Source organism: Zingiber officinale, chromosome 8A (genome assembly GCF_018446385.1).
Source record: "Zingiber officinale cultivar Zhangliang chromosome 8A, Zo_v1.1, whole genome shotgun sequence".
Taxonomy (NCBI): Eukaryota; Viridiplantae; Streptophyta; class Magnoliopsida; order Zingiberales; family Zingiberaceae; genus Zingiber; species Zingiber officinale.
This window is the reverse complement of record NC_056000.1, coordinates 74,367,543-74,386,838: the sequence shown is the minus strand read 5'-3', so window position 1 is coordinate 74,386,838 and position 19,296 is coordinate 74,367,543. Positions and strand designations below refer to the sequence as shown.

Below are 19,296 nucleotides of genomic sequence, written 5' to 3'. Positions count from 1 at the left end.
TGCTCGAGGAGAAAGAGACGTAGCTAGTGAGAAGGTCAGCATGAGAGAGAGCCAACGGGCGAGGTGCATCCGAGGGACGAAGAGCTGCGGGTGAATATGCTGGCGGACAAGAAGGAAGCATACGACGATTCCGAGGGATGAGAAGTCAGAACAGAAGTCTGATTGAGAAGACTAGAAGTTGGGTTCGATTGAGTTCTATTCCGAATGGCCGAGGTCACCAAGCAAGCGGAGCCGAAGCGGAAGACCCGGACCGAGGCGAGCTGAACCGAGGCAAAGGGCCCAGACCGAAAAAGTCAACACTATTGACTTTCTTGGTCCGAGCGCCCGGACCCAGTCCGGGCACCTTGGACTGGTCCGAGGCGCTCAAAACCCTTCCGGGTGCTCGGACCTGGATTTTATCCAGATTGTGGTCAAACGTGATCTATGCTAAAGGGATAAAGTTTTATTCCCTTCTAGGCATCTGGAACACTTTCAGGCGCTCCGACCAAGACTATAAATATAGTCTTGATCCAAGAAACTAAACAGAACAAGCAATTGCAAATTCTACAATTGTGCGGTTCTCTTGTCTAGAAAGCTTCTCATTTCTTGTACATCATTGCTGTAAGAGACTCCTCCGCCTGAAGGAGATACTAGTGCGATTCATTCCTTGGATTAACAACCTCCCCACCAAGTAAAAATTCATGTGTCTCTACCTTTTAGTTCTTTATTTAATTTTATGCAAGTGTTATTTAAAAGTCCGAGAAGGGTTTTGCTTTTAATTTGTGTAAGGCTATTCAACCCCCCTTTTAGCCGGCTAACGCGGTCCAACAATAACTTTGCTCTTGGGCTCTACCCAAAAAGCCTCATGTCAATGAAAATATCCTACATTCTTTTTAAATCCATGATCTTTACCAAATATTTTCAATGTGGGACTTTGATTGAACACCAACAGTAACGAATACTCAAAGTGAAGATCTTTACAATGCTAACACTCTTGATTTTACTTAGTATCCACCTTTTGAGGTGATTAATCCAAGGGGTTACTCCTGACTCAGATATAATATGAAAACCTCTTTTTAGGAGGCGGAGAAGGCTTATACAAGTTCAAACACAAAAAATACAAACAAGAAACGTAAACTAGGTTATAAAAGAAATTGAAAATGACTTTACAACATGAACATTACTTTGCTTGCTCTTTTCTTTCTTTGGATTGTCTCTTGGCGGTGAAAATTACACTAGCACTTATTCTCCAAACACCCAAGAATCGACGACAAAAATCCTAGACAAACTCCCCTTTATATGGATCTCATTTGAACTGATTTTCGCCTCCTAATCAATTAGGATTTTCCCTAATCGATTGTCATGTTAGCCAACCATCCAACAACCTAAAGAACAACTCTTTTTTAAATCCATAATTTATTGGTGAGCTATAGCAATCGATTCGGCAACTTCTACTCGATTCAGAGCTTTCTATTTGCAAGAGAAAGTAGCTTAATCGATTGCCCAATTAATTCTCAAGCTCTTTTTTCTCTTAGGATAAAGGCCCCAATTGATTAGCACAGTCAATTGGGAAAGGTTGAATTGATTGTCTCAATTGATTCACTAAGCCTTTGATCTCTCTCATGAATCTCAGCTCAGTTCACAAGAAACCCGGTTTAATCAATTGTAAGCCCAATCGAATGCCCAATTGATTTCGACTCTCATTGTGTTTTCAGAAAATACTCTCAATCGATTAGGCACTCTACCTAATCGATTGGAGCATGTCACGCCCCCAAAGGAGTCTCTGCCAGACAAAAATCCGGCAGCACCTCCCCAGTACCGGTGACAATCTGAAGCATCACTACAAGCAAAATACATCAGCCACATGCGGCTGGAATATTTATATACACAACCACGCAGTTATAATAACAGCCCACACGGCTGGAATGAAACAATCACAACCACGCAGTTATATATAAAACAGCCCACACGGCTGTACCAAAACACAGCGGAAAAACGAAGGAAAGCCCACACAACACAAATAAATACAATGCATGCCGGCACGGCTTAAACACAAATACAACACCAAAACCATAGGATAGCCACATGGCTATACGCAAATACAATGCCAAAAATAATAAAAGAATATACAAAAGAAAATAAGCACGGTCTTCGGATGTGACGTAGGACCCGGCAGACAGGATACTCCGAGCGACACCAACCATCTACAAGCTACCTGAAAACATAAATGTATACATGCGGTGGTGAGTATAGGTAACTCAGCGGGTAATAGAAATGATAGTGCATGGTCCATAAACAAAACATGGAGATCAAAAGTATACAGTCTCAGTAGGGAAACAAATAACATGATCATACTATCATAATCAACGCATCTGAACATACCTGACGTGGTAACCCGACATAATCATAACTGACATACAAACTGCACAAACCACTACGGACATAATGGTAAATACATACCCAATCTGAAATCAGCGTAAGGTACCAAGATCAGTAACCTCACTGGATCTGCAACAGACATACCCGTGACACCTGTGCAATATAAATACGACTGCAAATACATGTAAAATAAATGACATGTATGCAGCATGACAACCATATGCAACAATCATATCGCAAACAAATGCAACATACCACAAACACATGCAACTAGTATCTACTAGGCATGTATGCAAATATATCTCCAAAGATGCACTGCGCATCAAATGCCAATGTGCATGCATGCTCCATGGTCACCCCCGCCACCTCTCTAGACACCATGACCCCTGTATGGCCGAGAGGCTTGGGTCCGTGACAAACCGTACTAGCCTCCAGTACAAGCACCGCAATAGGCGGCTGAAGCGGACAGTCAGCTAAGTAGTTATATAACTACATAGCTAAGGGTCCTGACCACTCACATCTCTAGCCCTCTGACAACTGTACCCTCAAGACTCACTACTCCAGAGTGGTCGAGGCTGACAGAACACTGAGCGGTGAGTAAGCTGACAGGACTAGCTCCACTCCAAACTACCACTCTCCATCAGTGGCCGAATGGACGGCTATAAAAGACCGACAACCCTCTCAACTACAAGGGAGACGATAGTCGTCAGTATGACATGAATGATGAACATGATGATATATATATATAATCATGATACGGACACCGTCATCATCCATGCCACTCTAAATCCACCTAAGTGTCCCACAACATGAGTATAATCATCATGATACCTCCATATATCCCACCAAACATACGTATATAACTACACATGCATAGTCCACCAAAAATCTCCAATAACCTCAACAGACACACCTACACAACCCCACGTGTACAATCAACATGTATCCTCCAGTAAAAACACATCAAACACGGGTATAAACCACAGACATACAATCAACACAACTCCAATCATCACACCGGACAGAAGTATACACGACATACGGATGGACAAGCCTCATATGAATACCACCAACGAAGTAATCCCTACCATACATACTCTACATGTACACAAATACCACAGAGTATAGATAATCCAAAGTGTAGACTGTATAAGAATCAAATAGATCATCACAAGGGTCAAGCATCGGTATCAAGCAGGAAAGCAACAAACGAACACGATATAAGATAAAGCATCCTAAACCATCTCAGAAAACCATGCACTAAGCTCAATAAAATCTACATAGAGGCAAGGAAGAAATACCCGCCTTAAAGTGTAGATCGTGCCAAGTAATCCCGTGTCGAGACGCTCGTCCCGAATCCAAGTCCTGCGATCAATATATATTTTATTTAGCTAATTTCATACGATTCAAATAGCTAAATAAAATTCCTAACCCACTAGGATCACTCTAATCAAACCTGATCTCTGATAAATCCTCCAAATAATCCTTAATCCAACTCCTTCTAAACCAAACATAATCCACAACCATCAATTAATCCAATCAAAACTCCTCATGAATTAATCCAATTCAATTAGTTAACTCTTCTTGTTAACATGCTTCAATTATCCAACCCATAACTCATCCAATCCAAAAATCCATAATCTAATATCAATATGAGTTAAATCAATACATCTACTCACCACTTATAATCTAAGCAAGCATAAAACCCTAGATTCCTTAGAAAACCTAATTTAGCATCATACTAATGAGAATACCATAGGTACATCACTAGAAAACACTCACCTTGAGGTATGGCAACAAACCCAGTAGCTCAACAGCCCTCTACCAATCTCTGCACACAACCACCAAGAATTCCTACATCAATTCTTTCCAAGGTCAGTCCAGGAAACAATTACACAACACTGAATTTGCTGGAACCCTAACAAACAAGATCTTTCTCACCACAACAACCCCTTACCTTCACACCCGTGACCTCCACAGCTTCAAGAGTTGGAGTGGCAGTGATCGGCAACAGTGCAATCCTCCAATATTTCGATCTGATGCCTTCATCCAATCCAGAACAGGAAGAACAGCTAAATGGAGACAATTGAGCAAGATTCGGAGTTAAAACAAATCCAGATGAAACTTACCTAGACTAATCGTTCCCTGGTGGTGGCACTCGATCGAGACTCCAGTACACGGCGAGGCAGCGAGGCCGTGGTAGTGCGACCAACGATCAGAAGAGGTTGCGAGAGAAACACATCGGGTGGGGGAAAGAGTGGTTGTCGGCGACGAATCTGAGCTAGGGCACAGCTTCAAGAACGGCTACGGCATCCCGTGGGTCGATGGATTCCAGCATCACGAACGGGAGAGGGAGGAGGGAGACGGGGCATCAGCAATCGGGATGGAGAAGGAAGGTCCGGTGGCGATGGGCTGGACATCACTGGCGCGATCAAGAATCGCCGGCATCACGACTGAGATGCGATGGGAATCGAGAATGGGAGGAAGGAGAGAAACGCCCGTAGCTTGTCTTCCCTCCTAAGCACTCCACCATCAGCCACGCCGGCGACACCGAGATAAGGAGGAGGAGGAGAATCGCCGGTGAGGATCGGGACGAAGTGGACAGGGGAGGAAGAAGAATCGGGGGAAAAGAGGGGTCCTCGGCGCTTATAAGGTAGGTTACTGTAGCATTAATCCCCAAACCTAATTTAGCTTAATCAAAGCCTAAGTCCACTCCTCAATCAATTCCCACCTTTGGGTATTCCAAACAGACCTCCTCTGTACCCAGAATCTATCCCCCTAAAATGGGTCATACAGACTCCGTTTAAATCCCGAAAAATTTCTAGAAATTCCTGAAAAATCCAATAAGATTTTCCGTCCAATAACATTTATTATTTAATTTTGTGGTATTTTACATTCTCCCCCACTAATAAAAAATTTGGTCCCCAAATTTACTGGTCAACTCAGGGACCCTCCTCCAAGGTATCCACCAATCAACATACTCATATGCCACTCATCCAAGTATCATAAACAAATCTCCAACCCTAGTATCATAAACATATCTCTAAGCATGACAATCCACCTCCAAGTGAATAGTGATGACTTTGTGAGCTATGAGCTCACTCTGCTCCTGTTACTCCCACTCTGCAATCTAGCCAACTGTGGATAAATCAAACACCTCTAAAATCCAAAATCCACTATCAATAAATCCTCCAACACATGATAGAGCGCTCAAACTATCCATCACTCTAAGATGAAAATCTATACTAAAGTAAAGCTCCTAACCCAAAGTCTGCTATAACCTCAGTCAAAACATGATGTGAAATCGCTGATCTCCATCCAATATAACCCTCAGAGATATACCATAAGGTCCGGTAATCTCTCCACAGTATAATCCTAATACTCAATCCAAAAGAATCTGTCCCACAAATCGATGGCTAGGGAGCAAAGTCGTCACCCAGTAATGAATACCCATACCATCATATCCTCTCCATGTCCTGGATAATCCCACAACAAGATCCGTCAAAACATGCTCCCAACTCCACTCCAGTATCCAAATCAACGGAGATAATCCTACTAATCTCTGATGTTCAACCTCCACTGGCTGACATAATAGACATCAAGCTACCAAGTCCGTGATGTCTTTCTTTATATCGTTCCACTAATAAGAGTGCTCCAATGTCTCCACACATCAGATGTCACCCGAATGTATCGCAAACCCATATCAAGGTGTTTCCTGCAGTAACTCCTCCCGGATAAGAAGTGACTCGAAAACACACACAATCGCCCATAGAAAACAATGAATCTCATTCTCATTACACGAGAATTCTAACTACTGACGCAAGACTGTTTCGCTCATGCTATATCGAAACTGCACCAAATTCCAGGTACAATACCTCTGTGTAGAGTGCAAATCTGTCTACACTAGAAAGTACTACTAAGATAGGTGCAGCTATCAAAACTGATCTCACAGACATCTATCCAGGAAAATTCCATACCCTTCCGAACAATCCAATCAACGGCATAAATGCTGGAGAAAACCCTCAGCTAATCTCTGATAATATCCAGCCAGACCACGAAAGGAACAGTGGACCTCCAGTATAAACTACGCCTACTCCCAACTGATAACAGCCTCCATCTCCTGTGGATCCACCGATATCCTCTACTAAACACAACGTGTCCCAAAAACTCGTAAAAGACAATCGCAATACGTACTACTAAATTCACATATAAATGTTCTCGTCGAAACATCTCTAGAACTATGTGAAGCTAGTGTACATGATCTACCTCGGATCGGGAATAGATCACAACATCGCCAATAAAGACAATGAAAACTGATCCAAACCCTATGAATACCAAGTACACTGAGTCCATGTAAACATCTAAGCATGGCATGCCTAAACGGTAACCCCAAGGACTCATAATGTACGTACCACAGGCTTACTCCACCATAAGATCATCAACAACAAGTCTGTAAACTAATGACCAACTACAATCACTAAATCCCTAAATATCACAGACACATCACTCCTCATGTCTCTATCAACCTCAAACACCAAATAGTAGACCATCAAACTAAATATCCACCAATAGATCATCAACAAATAACATATCATCACACCTGATCTCTTAATATCTATCAATCAAAATCATCCTCAACATCAATCAATCATACCGGATAGTCTCCTACACAAAGATAGAGAAAAACGAAAGCATCCAACCCTCAACACCTATTGCCAACAAACTAAATGTATCCATATAGTCTGCCAAATCTCATCATCTCATCCTTTCTGATAATCAAATATCCACAGTAAAAGAATGTCAATCCAAAGTCATAGGGTCACACAACTCGCTGACTAAGTGTCTACCTAACAAAGAGATATATCCACCACCCTCATCATCATCCTATATATGTCCCTCAACAAATACCGATAAAAGGTCAAACCCTCTAATATGAGATATAGACTACAAGATCTGGTAAAATGATCACGTGGTCAAGGTCTTGAGCCACCTGATAGAGACAATGTTAGCTGAGTCGTCTAACCATTGTCTTGTACCCCATCAAACTGCGATTGCTCCATCCTGAGGCTCAGCAACCTCCAGTATCGAGCAATGAACACAAAGATAGAGGAACGCTACAACTAAACAACTGATCAAAATATCTGTCAATCAACGCTCTACCCCTCGAAGATCATCATATCTGAATGTACTCTCTAAGTTATACCCTTGTAACGGTTGTATCTCAAAGTGTTAAGCACGTAGCTTTACACTTTTCCACACCGTGCGGTATCCTATCTGAATGTACCTTCTAAGCCCCCCAACCAGGTACAGACAATCCATAGTCAAAGTCCCCATGGAATCGGATACGACAATCCTCTACAAACTGACTAAGCCGATAATGGTATACGGCCAATTCAGTCCTTTCTACCCATGACGGTACAAGTCACGTACTCAAGTGAGTCTCCCAAATATCTAACCCAACACAAGTAACCCCAAAGATCAAAATCTCTAAAAATAGAGTATGACGATACCCTAATGATCGAACTGCTAAATAAATCGATCGTCAACTAACTGATCTAATAAGGATAAATCAATCCTCGTCAAAAGCAACTAAGGTAAAATCGATCCACCCCTACCCAAGTCAAGGAGGGTAATCTACTAACCTAACCAACAGGAGTAAATCAATACTCTACCAACAGGGTCAATATGAGTATATAAATACCAACCACTATCCAGCTAATAATAACCTAGACTGGTATGTGACCCTAACTCTCAACCAACTAGTCGTAGTAGACACTAAAACAACTAGTAGTATGATATGACGAATCCCCTGAGACTGTAAAACGTTAAAACGTTGATCTCCAGTAGGTCAACCGTGATCAATGATTGACCCAACACATGAAATGCATGGTACAAGCAAATAAGCAGGTACTAACAGAAGAGTACTAACACATGTCATAAAAAAACTATCATGGACAACAGTACATATACCAACAGAAATGTATGATAACCATATGCATACATACCTCCTATAGCTTGGAGAAGTCCTGCTGCTGCCTGGTCCCAAAACTCGAAAAGTCACATCAAGAAAATCGAATCACGAAATCCAAAACACGAATAATAGGCATCGTACCTACTCTGATACCAAAAATTGGTATCAGATAAATCTCGAAAATCCAAAACAAAACAAAGCAGGCATCGAACCGGCTCTGATACCACTAAATTGTCACGCCCCCAAAGGAGTCTCTGCCAGACAAAAATCCGGCAGCACCTCCCCAGTACCGGTGACAATCTGAAGCATCACTACAAGCAAAATACATCAGCCACATGCGGCTGGAATATTTATATACACAACCACGCAGTTATAATAACAGCCCACACGGCTGGAATGAAACAATCACAACCACGCAGTTATATATAAAACAGCCCACACGGCTGTACCAAAACACAGCGGAAAAACGAAGGAAAGCCCACACAACACAAATAAATACAATGCATGCCGGCACGGCTTAAACACAAATACAACACCAAAACCATAGGATAGCCACATGGCTATACGCAAATACAATGCCAAAAATAATAAAAGAATATACAAAAGAAAATAAGCACGGTCTTCGGATGTGACGTAGGACCCGGCAGACAGGATACTCCGAGCGACACCAACCATCTACAAGCTACCCGAAAACATAAATGTATACATGCGGTGGTGAGTATAGGTAACTCAATGGGTAATAGAAATGATAGTGCATGGTCCATAAACAAAACATGGAGATCAAAAGTATACAGTCTCAGTAGGGAAACAAATAACATGATCATACTATCATAATCAACGATCTGAACATACCGACGTGGTAACCGACATAATCATAACCGACATACAAACCGCACAAACCACTACGGACATAATGGTAAATACATACCCAATCTGAAATCGGCAGAAGGTACCAAGATCAGTAACCTCACTGGATCCGCAATAGACATACCCGTGACACTTGTACAATATAAATACGATTGCAAATACATGTAAAATAAATGACATGTATGCAGCATGACAACCATATGCAACAATCATATCGCAAACAAATGCAACATACCACAAACACATGCAACTAGTATCTACTAGGCATGTATGCAAATATATCTCCAAAGATGCATCGCGCATCAAATGCCAATGTGCATGCATGCTCCATGGTCACCCCCGCCACCTCTCTAGACACCACGACCCCTGTATGGCCGAGAGGCTTGGGTCCGTGACAAACCGTACTAGCCTCCAGTACAAATACCGCTATAGGCGGCCGAAGCGGACGGTCAGCTAAGTAGTTATATAACTACATAGCTAAGCCCTCAAGACTCACTACTCCAGAGTGGTCGAGGCTGACAGAACACTGAGCAGCTGAGTAAGCGCGACAGGACTAGCTCCACTCCAAACTACCACTCTCCATCAGTGGCCGAATGGACGGCTATAAAAGACTGACAACCCTCTCAACTACAAGGGAGACGATAGTCGTCAGTATGACATGAATGATGAACATGATGATATATATATATAATCATGATACGGACACCGTCATCATCCATGCCACTCTAAATCCACCTAAGTGTCCCACAACATGAGTATAATCATCATGATACCTCCATATATCCCACCAAACATACGTATATAACTACACATGCATAGTCCACCAAAAATCTCCAATAACCTCAACAGACACACCTACACAACCCCACGTGTACAATCAACATGTATCCTCCAGTAAAAACACATCAAACACGGGTATAAACCACAGACATACAATCAACACAACTCCAATCATCACACCGGACAGAAGTATACACGACATACGGATGGACAAGCCTCATATGAATACCACCAACGAAGTAATCCCTACCATACATACTCTACATGTACACAAATACCACAGAGTATAGATAATCCAAAGTGTAGACTGTATAAGAATCAAATAGATCATCACAAGGGTCAAGCATCGGTATCAAGCAGGAAAGCAACAAACGAACACGATATAAGATAAAGCATCCTAAACCATCTCAGAAAACCATGCACTAAGCTCAATAAAATCTACATAGAGGCAAGGAAGAAATACCCGCCTTAAAGTGTAGATCGTGCCAAGTAATCCCGTGTCGAGACGCTCGTCCCGAATCCAAGTCCTGCGATCAATATATATTTTATTTAGCTAATTTCATACGATTCAAATAGCTAAATAAAATTCCTAACCCACTAGGATCACTCTAATCAAACCTGATCTCTGATAAATCCTCCAAATAATCCTTAATCCAACTCCTTCTAAACCAAACATAATCCACAACCATCAATTAATCCAATCAAAACTCCTCATGAATTAATCCAATTCAATTAGTTAACTCTTCTTGTTAACATGCTTCAATTATCCAACCCATAACTCATCCAATCCAAAAATCCATAATCTAATATCAATATGAGTTAAATCAATACATCTACTCACCACTTATAATCTAAGCAAGCATAAAACCCTAGATTCCTTAGAAAACCTAATTTAGCATCATACTAATGAGAATACCATAGGTACATCACTAGAAAACACTCACCTTGAGGTATGGCAACAAACCCAGTAGCTCAACAGCCCTCTACCAATCTCTGCACACAACCACCAAGAATTCCTACATCAATTCTTTCCAAGGTCAGTCCAGGAAACAATTACACAACACTGAATTTGCTGGAACCCTAACAAACAAGATCTTTCTCACCACAACAACCCCTTACCTTCACACCCGTGACCTCCACAGCTTCAAGAGTTGGAGTGGCAGTGATCGGCAACAGTGCAATCCTCCAATATTTCGATCTGATGCCTTCATCCAATCCAGAACAGGAAGAACAGCTAAATGGAGACAATTGAGCAAGATTCGGAGTTAAAACAAATCCAGATGAAACTTACCTAGACTAATCGTTCCCTGGTGGTGGCACTCGATCGAGACTCCAGTACACGGCGAGGCAGCGAGGCCGTGGTAGTGCGACCAACGATCAGAAGAGGTTGCGAGAGAAACACATCGGGTGGGGGAAAGAGTGGTTGTCGGCGACGAATCTGAGCTAGGGCACGGCTTCAAGAACGGCTACGGCATCCCGTGGGTCGATGGATTCCAGCATCACGAACGGGAGAGGGAGGAGGGAGACGGGGCATCAGCAATCGGGATGGAGAAGGAAGGTCCGGTGGCGATGGGCTGGACATCACTGGCGCGATCAAGAATCGCCGGCATCACGACTGAGATGCGATGGGAATCGAGAATGGGAGGAAGGAGAGAAACGCCCGTAGCTTGTCTTCCCTCCTAAGCACTCCACCATCAGCCACGCCGGCGACACCGAGATAAGGAGGAGGAGGAGAATCGCCGGTGAGGATCGGGACGAAGTGGACAGGGGAGGAAGAAGAATCGGGGGAAAAGAGGGGTCCTCGGCGCTTATAAGGTAGGTTACTGTAGCATTAATCCCCAAACCTAATTTAGCTTAATCAAAGCCTAAATTCTCAAGCTCTTTTTTCTCTTAGGATAAAGGCCCCAATTGATTAGCACAGTCAATTGGGAAAGGTTGAATTGATTGTCTCAATTGATTCACTAAGCCTTTGATCTCTCTCATGAATCTCAGCTCAGTTCACAAGAAACCCGGTTTAATCAATTGTAAGCCCAATCGAATGCCCAATTGATTTCGACTCTCATTGTGTTTTCAGAAAATACTCTCAATCGATTAGGCACTCTACCTAATCGATTGGAGCAGGTCCCAATCGATCAAGCACTCTGCCTAATTGATTGACTTTAGACTAATCGATTGAGTTAATCAATTACCCAACCCTAAATCACTTGATCTGAGTCTAGGGTTTCACTGCCTAATATCATGTTAACCGTGAGCTATTGAGATTTTTCATTGCCTAGCATTCAGTCAACCTTGACCTGCCAGGACTTCTTCTTCAAGTGTCTGAACCTTCGTGATCCGCTTGGACTTTCCCTTGCCAACTCCTATTGGGCTTCTAATTACAAAGTGTCCGATCAACCTTTGACCCATTTAGACTTTCTCTTGCCAACTTTCCATTGAACTTTCAATCACTAAGTGTTTGATCAACTTTTGACCCATTTGGATTTTTCTCTTGCCTAACCTCTAGTTAGGACTAGTCACTCGGTAGACTTCAATCCTGCCTAAACTTAGCTAAGACTTTCCCTTGTCTAACCATAGTTAGAACTTTTCTTTGTCAACGTGTCATCCTCGTTGATGCACTTGGACTTTCCTTTACTTAACCTCAGTTAAGACTAGTCGCTCTATAGACTTTCACCTTGTCTAACCTCAGTTAGGACTTTCTCCTGCCTAATCGCAGTTAGAGATTTCTTTTGCCAACTTGTGATCCTCCTTGACCCACTTAGACTTTCTTTTGCCTACCCCAGTTAGGACTTCTATTGCCTAGTTCCCAACTAGATCTTTACTGTCACCTAACTTTTAGTTAGGACTTTTCGTTTCATAACCTTCAGCTAGAACTTTCCCAGACAACTATCCAGTCACCCCTTGACCAACTTGACTTCTCTCTCATATATTGTCAAACATTAAAACTCAAGCTCGAGCCGACTCGAGCTTAGTCAAATTGGTCAATCTTGACCTAAGAATGATTGCACCAGCATTGATCATGGTTCAAAATCATTGATTTGATAATTTAGAACCATCAATTTGATGGTTTGAAACTATTAGTTCAATGATTTCTGGAACATTGACCCTTAACTTCAACCATCCAAAACAATAATAGTTTACGATTCAGAATCGCTGATTCACGATTCAATTTATGGTTTACGACGGTTCAAGATTAGTATATATTTTATAAAAATATATTTAAAATTATATATTTAATTGAAAAATTAATGATCAAAACCAGTCCATTTACCCAATTATAAATCTGAATCGAATATATATATATATATATATATATATATATATATATATATATATCATATAAATTATAACTTTTAATTAATTTTATATGATAATAAAAAAATATATTATCAAGTTAAATACTTTTTTATCAAATAAGTTATTGATTTTTTTAAATAAATTTAATATTAAATAAATAAAATCATTTATTAATAAGTTAAAATAGAATAATTTCACATAAAATAATTCAAAACAAATAGGTCATAAATTAGCTTCTTAATAGAAGGAAGAATAATCTCACATTATTTATTTAAAAAAAATCATTGAATGAATGATTAATTGAGCCCTTAAATCGTAATCGACCCAACCCCACATTATTTATTAAAAAAATCATCGAATTAATAATTATTTTAGCTCTTGAATCATAACCACCCCAGCCCGAGGAGACTATTTATGGTTCAAGCCCAACTAACTGGATCAATAGGTAACCAGTTTGTTGACACAGTTACGGGCCCAAGTTGGGTTCCTGAATTATAACCGGTCTAACTCATCCCAATTCTAGTCAGCCAGTATGATTTAAGCTCGGCTAATCGGGTCAATGGGTAACCGACTTGTTGACCTAGTTGTTAGGATCGTGAGAGCTAGAGAGGGTGAATAGTTCACTTCGCTTATAAGAATTGGAATTTGTAGTATAAACTTGAAGCAAAACACTCTAAAATGCTAACCCTTCAATTATTTGGTATCCTCCTCCGTGAGACGAGTAATCCAAGGGTCCACTCCTAGCTCTCTTCTTCCATTATGAATTTCTCTTCCCGGACCAAACTGAAGGTGGAGAAACCTTCTACAACAATCTTACAATATAATGCAAGAATGAGATTCAGCAAGAAGAGATTACAATGATTTCTTCTTCAAATCTTGCACCAAAGATGAAGGTTAAGCTCAAACACTTCTGAGAAATTAGATAGCATGAAAAACCTTGGTTTGGAATGAAAGCTTTTCCCCTTTAAACGTTCTCTTTTCCTTTTATATGGATGCTTAAGTTAAAACCTTTATTTTAAACATTAGTCGACTGTTACACAACATCAGTTGACTAATATGGTCTCTCACAACTATTTATGCTATTGAACGACCACTAACACTTCTAAAATCTATCTAATTCTGTCTCTAATTTGAATATCAGTCAACTAATGTGAACCATCAATTCGACTGGTATTATAAATTGAATAGAGCACACAAGTCTCACTAGCTTCTATACTCTTCAATTCAACATTAGTCAATTGATGTCCAACATCAATCGACTGATCACATCAGTTGAATAGAGCATGTGAGTCCCACTTGCACTGTGCTCTTCATTTCAAAATCTGACTGAACACATCAATCCAATATAGCACGTGAGTCCTACTCACTTCTCTGCTCTTTAATTCAACATCAGTTGACTGATGTCCAATATCAATAGACTGATCACATCGATTGAATAGAACACGTGAGTCCCACTCACTTCTGTGCTCTTCAATTCGACATTACACTACAAGAAAACATGGTTTCAGAGATGAAAAAAACAGTTTCTGAAAGTCACTTTTCTGTTTCTAAAAAAAGTTTGAGACGGAATATTCCGTATCTAAAATCCGTTATTGAAAGCCCCGCTGCTAATTTAAGAGACGGAAATATTCCGTCTCTAATTTAGAAACAGATTAAAAAGTCATTTATAAATCTGTTTTTAAATTAACCAAATAGAATAAATTTCAAATACAAAATCTGTCTCTAAATTTTGTTTTAAATCCATCATTAATCTGTTTTAAATAACATATAAAAAATAATTTTAATCTGTTTATAATTATATTTATAAATCTATATATAATTTTATTTATAATTTTATTTCTATTTTTTATTATATTATATTTCTATATTCTTATCTACTAAGAGAAACACACACACATTTCAAATAAATATTTAAAATAACTAATTTCTAATCCAAAAGTATCATAAAATTAACATTGGAATAAATAAATATTTACATCATCTAATCAAATGTATAAATTTTTAAATCTCACCTTAAGTAATCTAATCTTTACATTCTATCACGACGCTCATGATCACAAGGATCATATTCTCCTAGACATAAATGATTTGAATATTTCACCTCTTAAATCATTTTACAAACCTTCTCCTTTTCTTTGCTTTGCCTACCTTAGTTGATAAACTTTTCTTCCCTCTATCTATTTTTTGTGATAAGAAGTTCAACACTTTTTTACTTTCAATAATGTCTTCATCTATCCTCTTGCTAGTAGCATGCATGTATATGATTTTTTCCCTTTGCCCTCCCGTGTCTCGAACTCCATGAGATGAATTACTTCATACGGATTAATGAACCAACCAAGTTTGTTGAGACAATCTAGCAAAATCAAAACATGAAATGAGTAAGTTTAATAAATATAAAAAACAAGCATGCAATGAAATAACCAATATAAAAAAATGACTACTTACCAACAGTACAAATTTATATTATCTCCATTGAGATTTGGACCACAACCTAGGGGAGAAATGAGATAATCAAACTTAGGACAATTAACATATTAAGAATGTTAATGACAGTCTAGATATAGAATGTTATAAGAAGCAATGCTGGTATATGATGTATGATATTTATTTTTTATTACTGTAGTATGAAGTTCAGTAAATGGAGATGAACAAGTTAAATAGAAGACATAATAATAATAAAACTAGCTTAACACGCTTTAAAGCGTGCCTTTTGTTGACCTTTTGTTGACTGTTGGCTGAAGAATATGAAGCATATGTTATCACAACCACATGACTATTGAGGAGCAAAATGGTAATCAAGTATCTCCCATGAGCAGCGCTTTCCCATCTTCACTAAAACTTTAAACTATCAGCAATAGCTAACAGTCCCAGATTATTTATAATTAATTTTCAAGTAATTAATTAAGTATCAAACTCATCTCTGTGGGAGTTGATAAAGCAAATGATAGAGACGAGATCAGTGTTTGTGGTGAAATGTTTCAATCCCAACATCCCTTTGAGTTGTTGCATGATGAAGATGACCGTTGTACCTCCCATGAAACCAGTGATCATCGAATGTGAGAAGAACTCCACCACTCAACCTACATATGCATGTATTCATCCATCGAGATATATATATATAATTAGTGAAAACATTATCGACTTTTTTTGCAGCTTACGTACACTAGAAATTAACGCACTTTAATTCTCATCAAGCGAGGAAAAACTATTAATAAATAGAAACTATGCATGGTCAATTATAATTTATTACCTGAAGATGTCGAGCGCCGCTTGAAAGAGTCCAGTGAAGAAGGCGGCGGTGAAGAGCAAATGCGTGTCCAACTCCGGGTGGTCAACCAGCGATACTTTTGCTCCGATGGCCGAAGCAAGAAACAGCTAGACGGCGGTGGTGCCCCCCATAGCCACGTTTGTGGAGCTACCAAATATCGCATAGATTAACGGTGGGATAAAACTCGAATCTGAAACAGGGACAAATAGTGATTAATTACTTAATTAATTAATCACGCATGTAATGGATTCCGAATTAATTAAGTAGATCATAGTACAGAGGCCGATGAAGGGGTGAAGGTAGGCGAGGCAAGCGTAGCTGATGCCTTTGCAGGACAGTGAGGATGGCGACGGTGAAGCCGACGAGGAGATCGCATTGGAACTTAGCAAGGTTATATTTTGGCCCCCATTCCAGAATGGTTACCAAGTACGTAAGCATTAGCGTAGATCTCGAGGACTGGTGACACTCTACCTCAGCCAGACAGTACCGAAATGGATCCTTTGGCAAGAACGTCTCCCTCAGATCCTCTCTCAAAGACGTGAAGGACCATTTCCTTCTTCGGTTCACCTCCATGCGATCAATCTCATATCTACCTACAACTAAAAATAGATCATGTTCGGTGGATCATGGAAAGAACGCCGGAGAAGAAGATCGCATTCGCCTTAAGCAAGAGCCTTGCGTACCTTGGAGTCGTGCGTGATTTGGGATCGGGGAAGAAGATCATGTGCGCCTTAAGTTGGAGTCGCGCCTACCTTCGAGCCATGGCGATTTGGGACAGGAGAAGAAGATCGCGTGCGCCTTAACTTGGAGTCGTGCCTACCTTGGAGTCCTGCGCGATTTGGGATTGGAGAAGAAGATCGCGTGCGCGATTTGGGATTGGAGAAGAAGATCGCATCGCGTGCGTGATTTGGGAACAGAGACGCGTCGGGTGGAATTTGGGAGAAATTGCAAAGGGTTAGGGTTTTTAATGAATTAAAATAAAGTATTTTTCTAATTACTTAATATATTTTTTTCAAATTATATAAATTATAAACAGATTGTTTTCTGTTTAAAATATTTTTAAACAGATTTATAAACGAATAAAATTTTGTATCAAATTTCGTTGTTATTCCGTATTTATTTTTGTTTATAAAAATTTATTTATAAATTCTATTTCTAATTTATTTTAAATTTTGTTTTAAATTTTTTTCTATATTATTTTTATTAAAAAAATGAAATAGATAATAATTCCGTAGCAAATCCGTTTATAATTTACTAAAATTTAAAACGGATCTTATTTCCGTTTTAAAAATCTGTTTCTGAAACCCTGTTTTCTTGTAGTGTTAGTCGACTAATATTTAACATCAATCGACTGATCATATCAGTTGAATAGAACAAGCGAGTCTCACTCGCTTATATTCTTCTTCAAATCGACATCAGTTGATTAATGAAACTAATTAATCAATTGGTAGTCCGATCTGAATGGGTTTTCAGAGTATCAATCGATAGATTCTCATATCAATCGATTGATTCTCTTATCTCAACCTTCCAAAGGATTGTTACCTGATGTCAGATGAACCTCTCATTCATTGGACTTTCATGCCTAGAGCCTCCTCATTGTTGGTGCAACTTGAACAAATGATCTAACTTAGGTTTTGATGTATGATAATGGGTTAAAGTTAGACTTATGATTTAATCTCTTGAGCTAATGTGTAGACTAACAGACTTAATGAATCTAGATGAACAAATACCATACTGAAGTCTAGTTAGGTTTGGAGGACTTGGTAACTAGCAGGAAGCCCAAATAAGTCAAAAGAGGATCTGATATCTTGTAGAAAATTTAGTTGAGTTTGCAGGACTTGACAACTAGCTAAAGTCCAGATGGGGCATCTTGCAGGAAGACCTGATGGCTCAAGAGATCAGAGTCAAGTAAGTCTATAGATTGTATGTGGAGGTAAGCACTGGAGGAGAGAGATCCAGTGACGATGAGTTCTAGTGGGACTATAGACACTGGTCTAACTTAGATCCATTTTAAAATTCTAATTTGAGACCAAGTGTCACGCCCTGGGGGAGTCCCTACCGAGGAAATTTCGGCAGCATCTCCCCTGTATCGGTGACAATCTGAAACTTTACTACAAGCCCTCAGGGCCACACAAACCTCAGCCAAATGGCCAGAACAATAACAATAAAATACAACAATAATCCACGCAGTTTATATCATCTCAGCCTCCGGCTGACACAACCATGCAGTTTATATCATCTCAGCCTCTGGCTGACACAACCACGCAGTTTATTTGAAAACAACCTACTCCACTACTACGACGGAAAATGCATAACACAACAGAGAAACCATCGTAGCGGAAAAATAAGTAGTAGACCAAAACCCGCTAAAAATCCTCGAGTACAAGTCATACATCACGCATATATATAAAATGCATAACAAGGAAACCAAAAACCCAAAATATATGAATCTTTCGCGACATGTAGTGGGAGACTATCGACTAGAACCTCCTGATAGCATCAACATGAAAATAGTAATAATCAACAGGGTGAGTCCAAAAACTCAGTGGGTATTGGGTTGACATGCATAATAAGAAATAACCTAATAATAATAAATATGTGTATAGTCTCCTGGAGTAATGGAAAATGGAAAATGTAAAACTATAAGAAAAGGAGAAGCTGTACTCACCAGGACCTCCTATCAGAATAATAAGGTCGTCAGATCAAAAGTAACATGTCCCTGTATGCATGTCAAACATATGCATCCATCCAATATGCA

General features: G+C 39.7%; 3 long non-coding RNA genes across 3 annotated transcripts; all 3 read right to left on the bottom strand.

The window, feature by feature from the left end:
- Positions 1-3,684: 3,684 nt before the first annotated feature.
- LOC122011690 lies at positions 3,685-4,483 on the bottom strand. The gene is made up of 3 exons (XR_006120010.1): positions 4,316-4,483; positions 4,141-4,212; positions 3,685-3,723 (listed from the first exon to the last, which is right to left on the bottom strand). It is a non-coding gene; the product is annotated as an uncharacterized LOC122011690 (long non-coding RNA).
- A 5,981-nt stretch (positions 4,484-10,464) lies between these two features.
- LOC122011756 lies at positions 10,465-11,263 on the bottom strand. The gene is made up of 3 exons (XR_006120026.1): positions 11,096-11,263; positions 10,921-10,992; positions 10,465-10,503 (listed from the first exon to the last, which is right to left on the bottom strand). It is a non-coding gene; the product is annotated as an uncharacterized LOC122011756 (long non-coding RNA).
- Positions 11,264-15,450: 4,187 nt separating this feature from the next.
- LOC122012227 lies at positions 15,451-16,035 on the bottom strand. Its single transcript, XR_006120164.1, has 3 exons — positions 15,989-16,035; positions 15,716-15,761; positions 15,451-15,623 (listed from the first exon to the last, which is right to left on the bottom strand). It is a non-coding gene; the product is annotated as an uncharacterized LOC122012227 (long non-coding RNA).
- Positions 16,036-19,296: the final 3,261 nt, after the last annotated feature.